Source organism: Arvicola amphibius, chromosome 12, assembly GCF_903992535.2.
Source record: "Arvicola amphibius chromosome 12, mArvAmp1.2, whole genome shotgun sequence".
Lineage (NCBI taxonomy): Eukaryota > Metazoa > Chordata > Mammalia > Rodentia > Cricetidae > Arvicola > Arvicola amphibius.
In genome coordinates, this window is record NC_052058.2 from 63,872,857 (window position 1) to 63,881,967 (window position 9,111).

Here is a 9,111-nt window from a genome sequence, read left to right on the forward strand (position 1 = left end):
AAGGATACTTTGGTGGACTTTTTCATTCTTCTCAAAGTCTACAATTAATAGTAGGTAATCAGAAAATATAAGCAGTGTTTTCAAACATACAAATAAAATGTAAAAATGTATTATTTTTTTACTTTTATCTGTGATTATTTCATGCTGTATTTATTCCCATGTCATAAGTAATGTCTCTTCAGTTTCTTCTGGGATATCTCTTTCTTCTGTGCACCCTCCTCTTCTGGCTTTGGAAGAATCTGTTCCTTTTTCAGTGAGGATTATCTATGTGTGGCAGGGGGTGCTCACGTATGGGTTCACCCAGCCATGAGCACAGTAACTTCATCGGCATGTCTTAGGGCCATTGCTCACCTGGATGTGTTCAATGCCTGGAGAATCCACATCTAAACCCTAAGTCCAGCATTATTCGCCCTTCTTGGGCCACCCACCCTCTGCAGAGACCATGGAATAGCCAGTGAATTCAAGAATTTCTCTGCCGTGCTCGCTTTGGCAGCACATATACTAAAATTGGAACGATACAGAGAAGATTAGCATGGCCCCTGCGCAAGGATAACACGCAAATTCGTGAAGCATTCCATATTTTTAAATAAATTCACAGATTAAAGAACTAAACAAATCTAACAAATTCTTAACACAAAACATTCAGGAAATCTGGGACACCATGAAAAGACCAAACCTAAGAATAATTGGGGTAGAAGAGGGAGAAGAATTACAACTCAAAGGCCCAGAAAACATATTCAACAAAATTATAGAAGAAAACTCCCCAACCTAAAGAAGGATGTTCCTATGAAGGTACAAGAAGCCTACAGAACACCAAATAGACTGGATCAAAAGAAAGCATCCCCACGCCATATAATAATCAAAACACAAAACATACAGAATAAAGAACAGATATTAAGAGCTACAAAGGAAAAAGGTCAAGTAACATATAAAGGGAAACCTATCAGAATTACACCTGATTTCTCAATGGAAACCATGAAAGCCAGAAGAGCTTGGATAGATGTGCTACAGACACTAAGGGAACATGGATGCAAGCCTAGACTACTATACCCAGCAAAGCTTGCATTCACCATTGATGGAGAAAACAAGATATTCCAGGACAAAAACAGATTTAAACAATATGTAGCCACAAATCCAGCCCTGCAGAAAGTAATAGAAGGAAAATCACAAACCAAGGAGTCCAACAATGCCCACAATAACTCAGGCATCTAGCGACCCTTCATCAGCACAACTTGAAGAAGGGAAACACACAAACTCTACTACAAAAAATGACCGAAGTTAACAACCACTGGTCATTAATATCACCTAATATCAATGGACTCAATTCACCTATAAAAAGGCACAGGCTAAGAGACTGGATACGAAAACAGGATCCAACATTTTGCTGTTTACAAGAAACACACCTCAACCACAAAGACAGACACCTACTCAGAGTAAAGGGTTGGGAAAAGGTTTATCAAGCAAATGGCCCTAAGAAACAAGCGGGTGTGGCCATACTAATTTCCAACAAAGTTGACTTCAAACTAAAATCAATCAGAAGAGATGGAAAGGGACACTTTATACTCATAACAGGAAAAATCCATCAGAATGAAGTCTCAATCCTGAATATCTATGCCCCTAATATAAAAGCTCCCACTTATGTAAAAGAAACACTTCTAGAACTCAAGGCAGCCATCAAACCACACACACTAATAGTTGGAGACTTCAACACTCCTCTCTCACCAATGGACAGGTCAATCAGACAGAAACCTAACAGAGAATTGAAAGACTTAATGGAGGTAATGAACCAAATGGACTTAACAGACATCTATAGAACATTCCACCCAAATAGGAAAGAATATACCTTCTTCTCTGCGGCTCATGGAACCTTTTCGAAAATTGACCATATACTTGGTAACAAAGCAAACTCCACAGTTACAAAAAAAATTAGTAACCACCTGTGTCTTATCGGATCACCATGGATTAAAATTAGAATTCAACAACAATGCTACCCCCAGAAAGCCCACAAACTCATGGAAACTGAACAGTCAACTACTGAACCACGCCTGGGTCAAGGAAGAAATAAAGAAAGAAATTAAAGTCTTTCTTGAATTTAATGAAAACAAAGACACAACATACTCAAACCTATGGGACACAATGAAAGCAGTGCTAAGAGGAAAGTTCATAGCACTAAGTGCCCACTTAAAGAAAACGGAGAAAGCACTCATTGGTGACTTAACAGCACACCTAAAAGCTCTGGAAAAAAAAAAGAAGCAGACTCACCTAGGAGAAGTAGAAGACTGGAAATAATCAAACTGAGGGCAGAAATCAACAAAACAGAAACACAGAAAACAATCCAAAGAATCAATGAAACAAGAAGCTGGTTCTTGAAGAAAATCAACAAGATTGACAAACCCTTAGCCAAACTAATCAAACGGCAGAGGGAGAACACACAAATTAATAAGATCAGAAATGAAAAGGGGGACATAACCACAGACACAGAGGAAATTCAGAGAATCATTAGATTTTACTACAAAAGCCTGTATGCCACAAAATTGGAAAATGTAAAAGAAATGGACAGTTTTTTAGATAAATACCATATACCAAAGTTAAACCAGGACCAGGTAAATGCTCTAAATCGTCCTGTTAGTCGCAAAGAATTAGAAACTGTTATCAGAAACCTCCCTACCAAAAAGAGCCCAGGACCAGATGGTTTCAATGCGGAATTCTACCAGAACTTCCAAGAAGACCTAATACCTATACTCCTTAAGGTATTTCATAATATAGAAACACAAGAGTCACTGCCAAATTCCTTCTATGAAGCTACAGTTACCCTGATACCTAAACCACACAAAGACTCAACCAAGAAAGAGAATTACAGGCCAATCTCACTCATGAACATTGACGCAAAAATTCTCAATAAAATACTGGCAAACCGAATCCAAGAACACATTAGAAAAATTATCCATTACGATCAAGTAGGCTTCATCCCAGAGATGCAGGGCTGGTTCAACATACGAAAATCTATCAATGTAATCCATCATATAAATAAACTGAAGGAAAAAAATGATATGGTCATCTCATTAGATGCTGAAAAAGCATTTGACAAAATTCAGCACCCTTTTATGATAAAGGTCTTGGAGAGATTAGGGATACAAGGGTCATTCCTAAATATAATAAAAGCTATTTACAGCAAGCCGACAGCTAACATCAAATTAAACGGAGAGAAACTCAAGGCTATCCCACTAAATTCAGGAACACGACAAGGCTGTCCACTCTCTCCTTATCTCTTCAATATAGTGCTTGAAGTTCTAGCAATAGCAATAAGACAACATAAGGGAAACAAGGGGATTTGATTTGGAAAGGAAGAAGTTAAACTTTCGTTATTTGCAGATGATATGATAGTGTACATAAGCGACCCCAAAAACTCCACCAAAGAACTCCTACAGCTGATAAACTCCTTCAGTAATGTGGCAGGTTACAAGATCAACTCCAAAAAATCAGTCGCCCTCCTATACACAAAGGATAAGGAAGCAGAGAGGGAAATCAGAGAAGTATCACCTTTCACAATAGCCACAAATAAGGTATCTGGGAGTATCTCTAACCAAGGAAGTGAAGGATTTATTTGACAAGAACTTTAAGTCTTTGAAGAAAGAAATTGAAGAGGATACCAGAAAATGGAAGGATCTCCCCTGCTCATGGATTGGGAGGATCAACACAGTAAAAATGGCAATTCTACCAAAAGCAATCTATAGATTCAATGCAATCCCAATCAAGGTCCCATTAAAATTCTTCACAGAGATTGAGAGGACAATAACCAACTTTATATGGAAAAACAAGAAACCCAGGATAGCCAAAAAAATCTTATACAATAAAGGTACTTCTGGAGGCATTACCATCCCTGACTTCAAACTCTATTACAGAGCTACAGTATTGAAAACAGCTTGGTATTGGCATAAAAACAGAGAAGTTGACCAATGGAATCGTATAGAAGACCCGGATCTTAAACCACAAACCTACGAACACCTGATTTTTGATAAAGGAGCCAAAAGTACACAATGAAAGAAAGAGGGTATCTTTAACAAATGGTGCTGGCATAACTGGATGTCAACCTGTAGAAGAATGAAAGTAGATCCATATCTATCACCATGCACAAAACTCAAGTCCAAATGGATTAAAGACCTCAATATTAATCTGAACACATTGAGCTTGATAGAGGAGAAAGTGGGAAGTACTCTACAACAAATGGGCACAGGGAACCATTTCCTACGCATAACCCCAGCTGCACAGACATTAAGGGCAACATTGAATAAATGGGACCTCCTGAAGCTGAGCAGCTTTTGTAAAGCAAAGGACATTGTCACTAAGACACAAAGGCAGCCTACTGACTGGGAAAAGATCTTCACCAACCCTGCAACTGACAATGGTCTGATCTCTAAAATATATAAGGAACTCAAGAGACTAGACGGTAAAATGCCAATTAACCCAATTAAAAAATGGGGCGCTGAACTGAACAGAGAATTCTCAACAGAAGAAGTTCAAATGGCCAAAAGACACTTAAGGTCATGCTCAACTTCCCTAGCTATCAGGGAAATGCAAATCAAAACAACTTTGAGATATCATCTTACACCTGTCAGATTGGCTAAAATCCAAAACACCAATAATAACCTTTGCTGGAGAGGTTGTGGGGTAAGAGGTACACTCATCCATTGCTGGTGGGAATGCACACTTGTGCAACCACTTTGGAAAGCAGTGTGGTGGTTTCTCAGGAAATTCGGGATCAACCTACCCCAGGACCCAGCAATTCCACTATTGGGAATCTACACAAGAGATGCCCAATCATACTACAAAAGCATTTGCTCATCTATTTGTAATAGCCAGATCCTGGAAACAACCTAGATGCCCTTCAGTGGAAGAATGGATGAAGAAACTGTGGAATATATACATGCTAGAATACTACTCAGCGGTAAAAAACAATGACATCTTGAATTTTGCATGCAAATGGATGGAAATAGAAAACACAATTCTGAGTGAGGTAACCCAGACCCAAAAAGATGAACATGGGATGTACTCACCCATAATCGGTTTCTAGCCATAATTAAAGGAAATTGAGCCTATAATTTGGGATCCTTGAGAAGATAATAAGAAGGTGAACTCCCAAAAGAAGATATAGTAATCCTCCTGGATATTGGAAGTAGACACGATCGCCAGGCAAAAATTGGGAACTTGAGGGTTGGGCGAGACGCGGCCAAGGGAAGATGGGGAGAGAAAAGTGTGAAGGGGAGAATGGGGGGAGCTCGGAGGAATGGGATGCTTGGGATACAGGAAGGGTGGATATGGGAGCAGGGAAGCATATATCTTAATTTAGGGAGCCACCTGAGGGTTGTCAAGAGACTTGACCCTAGAGGGGTTCCCAGGCTTCCAGGGAGACGCCCCCCAGTTAGCTCCTTGGGCAGCTGAGGAGAGGGAGCCTGAAAAGGCCAGTTCCTATAGCCATACTGATGAATTTCTTGCATATCACCATAGAACCTCCACCTGGCGATAGATGAAGAAAATGACAGAGCCCCACATTGGAGCACTGGACTGAGCTCCCAAGGTCCTGATGAGGAGCAGAAGGAGAGAGAACATGAGAAAGAAAGTCAGGAACGTGAGGGGTGCGTTCACTCATGGAGACGGTGGGACAGAACTAATGGGAGATCACCAACTCCAGTTGGAATGGGACTGATGAATCATGCGACCAAACCCGTCTCTCGGAATGTGGCCAACAGTGGGGGCTGACTGAGAAGCAAAGGACAATGGCGCTGGGCTCTGATTCTTCTGCATGGACGGGCTCTGTGGGAGCCTTCTCAGCTTGGTCGATCACCTTCCTGGACCTGAGGGGAGTTGGGAGGACCTGGGTCTTAGCATAGAGTAGGGAACCCTGATGGCTCCTTGGCCTTGAGAGGGAGGGAGGGGAGTTATGGGTGGAGGGGAGGGGAGGGAAGGGGAAGAAGGACGGGAGGGAAGGGGGAGGAGGAGGGGATGGAAGGGGGAGGAGGAGGGGAGGAGATGGAAATTTTTAAATATAAAAAAATAAACCATGAAAAAAATAATTTCTCAGCCAGTACTCAACACAGAAAAATCTAAATAAACAGCATTGGTTATTTTTTCCATTTTCCCATTGATTGAAGAATGAAGTGATAGGATAGGAGTGGTCATCTAAGCTCACAGGCTTTCTATTGATTCCCTGTCCCTTTCATCTTACTTTTCCTAGCCTTCAAGGCCCATCCAGAATCAATGCAAAGCCCTGGGTACCACCTTTCCATCAGTCTGGATCTTGTGCCTGAGTCCATGGGACAGTGAATCTGTTGACTTAGATGGTTAGATGGGGTAGAACTATTTATGTGGTCTGTCAGTGGTTCTACGTCTGGGGTAAATAGTCATTTGTTCAAGTCTTCTCAGGAAAAGTCTTGCAACACAGTTGACACCCAAATAGGGACTGGCGGGACCAATGCCGAGTTAGGGAGGAGTAGACGCAAGCTCTCTACAACTGGTTGATAAGACATGCAACTGAATTGATCTGAGAGTGGAGCTTCAGCTGAGGCAATGTTGATATGATCACCTTTCCCTATGTAGTCTAGGATGATATGCTCCTTATTGTGTCTGTTTCATGCTCTCTGAGTGAGAAGACATGCAACCAAACCCAGGCCATCAGAGAGTGGAGTGTCCTTAGAGGAAGCCCCCAGGTAGCCATCTTTTTCTATGTAGTATGAGGTGGCATGACTCCTGTTTGATGACTAGGGTTTGCCCCATTAATATAGGGGTCTTCCAAACAACTGACAGACTAGAGAAGACATTACTATCCCTGAAAGCATCACATAGGAAGGAGGTGGATGTTATAAAGCAATTGTAGAATCTTTGCAATGAGTGATAACATATCCAACTGAGGCTGAACTGTCCTCCCAACTGAGTCTGGGATGTTCCCAAACAGACCCATCCAAATAATGGAGGAATTACAAAGAATAAAGGATGCTGTTGTCTGAACCAGCCTCTGAGCTGTCAAGAAAAGTGGGGGAAAATAAAAGATGAGATAGAGGTAGTGGCTTGCCATTTCTTATTGCTGGCAGGATGCAGAGGAAGAGAATACAAATTAGAGCTGTATTAAAGAGACTTTCCTGGGATCTAAGATCTGAAACCCATTGGAAAATCAGAAGTAAGGAGGGAGAGAGTACAGTAGAAGCAATGGAAGAAACCCCATAGATTGGACCTTTAATACAGAGGAATGAGAAATCCAGGATTCAACATGGAAATGGGGCGCTTCATAGTGGACTAGTATAATAAAATACCAGTATCAGGAAATAGTCTACATTAGAACTGACTGAAATGGGAACAATATTGAAATAAGAGCAAATTCATAAGAAGCAAGGACATGGTGATGGGTGGAGTCAGTCTGAGTTCTATGGAGAAGGAGAAACTAAATAATATGACTACTTATGCCTCCTTGAGACAAAGATAGTGCAATATGAGGAAATATAAGGGAAACCAATACCGGCTCATATAGCCATCAAACATTCCTGGTTTTTGCCAACTGAGGTCCCCATTAATATCAAAGAGTATAAGGCAACAGAGGAAAGAGAGGCATTACAGAGAGCTGAGCATGAGAGGTGGCATTTGATGCTCAGTTCATAGCACTGTATTTACCAGAGTTAATAAAGAAGTTATTCAGGGGAACATTGGAACTGGTTATGGAGCTTTGACGGTTTTGTTGAGCCCTATCGTGGGACATGTTCTTTATGTAGGACAGAGGCTCTGTTGGATCTGAATGATTTAGACCCTGCATGCAAACAGGGTTCATAAGTTGCAAAAGCACTCGGGAAAAAGAGAGAGAAGAGAGCAAAGCAAACAAACAAACAGGTCAATCTTTACAATTCAAAGGCAAATGTGGCAATATTTGTGTCAAGTCAGAGGTCCCTAGAGAAAATAACAGAAAAGCCAAATTCTGTGCTTACAAGTCTCTAGGAGATTCTAAAATCTCAGCAACGGTTTACAATATGGTGAAATAAGGAGAAAATGGTAAAGTAGTACAAGTGAAGAGGCCTACACTTGTCTTGGGAGTGGGCAACTACCCCCGCAGGGTACATTCTCCCCTTCAGGAATGTATAGTAGGGGTTAAGACTGTTGGTCTGGTATGGGAGACATGGCAGATGGAGACCGAATGGCCACATTGTCAGCCCAGGACTGGAACATTGCCACTATCAGCAAACATAGCAGACACATCATGACTTTGTTTCTCCTGAACATTAGCTGAGGCAAGCAACGTAAGCCAAAGCCACCAACCCTATCAAGGGTGGGGAGATCTGTGGCAATCCCACATCCATGCCATATGATGAGGAAGGAGGGCAACAGAAAATGGAGAACTCGAACTGGGACTGACCTGGAAACTCACTCCCTATTGGCTAGTTTTTGTATTTCCTGAAAATTCTAAGGTCTACTGGTAAAGAATTCTCATAAACAGTCTTATTTGGTTATGGATCTGGCATGCTACACTACCAACATGCCAAATAAAATGTGTCTGCTGGTGCAATAGTGACTCAGATACAGGAGAAACCAACTGATTTCTAATGGATTTAAAGACTAGTCTAGAAAAGAGAATCTATGGTTGGGACTATAAACCAAGGCAAAGACCTGTAGCTGGAGAGATCATAGGCCCCATTGAAGAAGACACTGCTATTATTTCATTAAGTGAATGTGATGTATCCATCAAATGGCCTTTGAAACATCCATATATAATTGTTGCTGTCAGCTTTAATCATGGAGGTAAATTTGATTTTGCAATAAGCTTTTGTTACTATAGCCCAAAGCCAGTCGAGCTGCTGAAGCTGCAGCTTAGTGGCCCTATGCTCAGCCGTAACTACAAAAGATAAGCAGACATTTGTATCACACCGCTACATCTCTCTCATACCACCATCACCTCCAAAGAGCTCGGGGACTCTCATGGAAGAGAGTGCAGAAAAAGTAAGATCTAGAGGAAGGGGTAGAGAGAGTACAATGGATCTAGTTCCTCCTAACTGAAACACTTCCTCCTGGAGGGAGGAAGGGCATTTATAAGACTCGGGAAGCTAACAAAACTTAGAAAACTCAGGAAACTCAAAA

The 9,111-nt window shown here is 41.3% G+C and overlaps 1 non-coding gene across 1 annotated transcript; it reads left to right on the forward strand.

Moving 5' to 3' along the window:
* Positions 1-477: 477 nt before the first annotated feature.
* LOC119799635 lies at positions 478-584 on the forward strand. Its single transcript, XR_005282911.1, has one exon. It is a non-coding gene; the product is annotated as a U6 spliceosomal RNA (small nuclear RNA).
* The last annotated feature ends 8,527 nt before the right edge of the window (positions 585-9,111 follow it).